Source organism: Bison bison, unplaced genomic scaffold (genome assembly GCF_000754665.1).
Source record: "Bison bison bison isolate TAMUID 2011002044 unplaced genomic scaffold, Bison_UMD1.0 scf7180017864088, whole genome shotgun sequence".
In the NCBI taxonomy this organism is placed as follows: domain Eukaryota; kingdom Metazoa; phylum Chordata; class Mammalia; order Artiodactyla; family Bovidae; genus Bison; species Bison bison.
In genome coordinates, this window is record NW_011494660.1 from 1,710,175 (window position 1) to 1,713,149 (window position 2,975).

The window sequence follows — 2,975 nt, forward strand, 5'->3', positions numbered from 1 at the left end:
CTTTGGTGTAGTCAATAAAGCAGAAATAGATGTTTTTCTGGAACTCTCTTGCTTTTTCCAGGATCCAGCGGATGTTGGCAATTTGATCTCTGGTTCCTCTGCCTTTTCTAAAACCAGCTCGAACATCAGGAATTTCACAGTTCACATATTCCTGAAGCCTGGCTTGGAGAATTTTGAGCATTACTTTACTAGCATGTGAGATGAGTGCAATTGTGCGGTAGTTTGAGCATTCTTTGGCATTGCCTTTCTTTGGGATTGGAATGAAAACTGACCTTTTCCAGTCCTATGGCCACTGCTGAGTTTTCCAAATTTGCTGGCATATTGAGTGTGGCACTTTCACAGCATCATCTTTCAGAATTTGGAATAGCTCAACTGGAATTCTATCACCTCCACTAGCTTTTTTTGTAGTGATGCTTTCTAAGGCCCACTTGACTTCACATTCCAGGATGTCTGGCTCTAGGTCAGTGATCACACCATCGTGATTATCTGGGTCATGAAGATCTTTTTTGTACAGTTCTTCTGTGTATTCTTGCCACCTCTTCTTAATATCTTCTGCTTCTATTAGGTCCATACCATTTCTGTCCTTTATCGAGCCCATCTTCGCAAGAAATGTTCCTTTGGTATCTCTGATTTTCTGGAAGAGATCTCTAGTCTTAACCCATGAATCTCGTTTCACATTCTTTAAGCATTTTCAAGTCTTTTCTTCGTCATGCAGAGGAAATGGGTAAAAACTCAGCTTCCGGTCTTTATTGTTTCAAGCCCAGTGGTTCTTACAGCAAATCTTACTGTGTCTTACTATGACAAATGACACCTTTAACACCTAGAAGTCAAAATGAAGGGAGAAATAGCAACAGTGTCCATTTTCCTATTGGAACCTCAAGGCTGTCAACAGATAATTCTGTACCTTTTCAATTCACTGCAATAAACATTTACTGAGCACATCCTATGTGACAGGAACTATGCTGTGGATAAAAGTGAAAGTGTTAGTCACTCAGTCTGCTGTCTGACTCTTTGTGACCCCATGAACTGTAGCCCACCAGGCTCCTCTGTCCATGGAATTCTCCAGGCAAGGATACTGGAGTGGGTGGCCATTCCCTTCTCCAGAGGATCTTCCCTGGCTCAGGGATTGAACCCAGGTCTCCTGCATTGCAGGCAGATTCTTACCTTCTGAACCACCAGGAAAGTGCCATGATGGGGATACAAAAGTATGTATGCTGCAGATACAAAAGTAAATTAAGAAGCTGTCTTGAGAAAAGCTAAGGAGTGATAGCACTCCCTTGTGAGTGGTACATGAGGGTGCTGTTGAAGCCCAGAAGACAGAAGTTAGAGGAAATTTTCCAGGGTAGACAACTGCACTGAGCCTTATAGCCTAAATAGAAATTAGCCTAAAGTAGAATGGATGATGGAGAAGGAGATGGCACCCCACTCCAGTACTCTTGCCTGGAAAATCACATGGGTGGAGGAGCCTGGTAGGCTGCAGTCCATGGGGTCGCGAAGAGTCGGACACGACTGAGTGACTTCACTTTCACTTTTCACTTTCCTGCATTGGAGAAGGAAATGGCAACCCACTCCAGTGTTCTTGCCTGGAGAATCCCAGGGACGGGGGAGCCTGGTGGGCTGCCATCTATGGGGTTGCACAGAGTCGGACATGACTGAAGAGAGTTAGCAGCAGCAGCAGCAGAAAGGAAAGAATGGCACAAAGTTAAAAGCACTGAGAGGTGAAATAATGTAATCCCTTAACATTCCTGTGAATGGACAGATGTGCTGACTTGGACTCATACACGCATGCCTAATCCCCCTCCCTGCATCCTCCCTGCACCCTGATGTCAGAGCCTCATCTTTGCAGCCTTGGATGGAAATGTGTAGGGCTTCTGCAGAGGCCTTTATTGTGTAAGATGAGCCCTGCCTTCAGCTGGTGTCACCATGTGACAAACACAGGGGCAGGTGCTCCCCTAGAAACAACCCAGCAGCTGCTTATTTCAGGAGATTTACACTCATACTGAAATATTGCAGACAGAAGTAAGTTTTCTGTTTTAACTGTTGGATTAATTGAGGGATGGGTGGAGATGAGGGGGAGAGAGAGAGAGAGGGAGGGAGGGAGAGAGGAGAGTGGTGAGGTCTGCTGCTGCCTGTAAGCTCTGCAGGGCAGGAGGCAGGTTTAGAGAGGCAGATGAGAGTGTACAGCAAGCATATTGGCTCCTGCAGGGGTACTTACTTTGGATGTCAGTTGCTTGGGGAGCAGTCTGTTGGGGAGGAGAGGATGCCAGCCTGCTTTAGCAGCAATGAAAATCACAGTTTATTAGAACTAACAGTGCTAACAGTTAATGAGCAATGAGAGCAATCTGGCAGCTGTGAGCTGACGACTGTGGTACTTCTCAGGTGTCTGTGGTGGAGGCCCCTCTTGTCTCGCTTGTTAGACCAGACAGCACAGTATAGCACTCCCTTCAAGGCATCTGGCCTTCGGGCCAGTGATGTCTGAGAACCACAGTGTTCTCTAGACTCTATTTTTCCTGGCAGACTGGATAAGTGCAGGGGAAGGGTGGGTGCAAGGAGAAAGGGCATGACATGACTTAATTGTGTGATTTATGTTTCCTTGCTGGGTTTCATCCACACTATTTAGAATGGAGATGCAAACTTTCTAGTGAGTTCACTTCTTGCTATTAGTGTTAAGGAATAGTCAATGAAAATGTTCATTTAAATTTTGAGGAAACAATATTCAAATATAGTAGAATAAGAATATAAAATAAGTGATACCTCAGTAAGATTTAAGATCATAAAGTGTTTGAAAATATGCTTAAGTAATTTTAATGGTATTGGGAATTTTTACAAAATGATGAGAAGTAGAAAATCAGAATACAAAATTGCACATAGCAATGTTTTTCAAAGTACAGGTAAACAACACATTAATGGGTATTGCAATCATTTTAGTAGAATGCAAAGAATATATATATATATATATATATATATATATATAT

General features: G+C 43.4%; 1 pseudogene; it reads right to left on the reverse strand.

Annotated features, from left to right (window-relative positions):
• The window catches only part of LOC104987171, a 20,336-nt pseudogene that overhangs the window by 1,994 nt on the left and 15,367 nt on the right, over window positions 1-2,975 (reverse strand).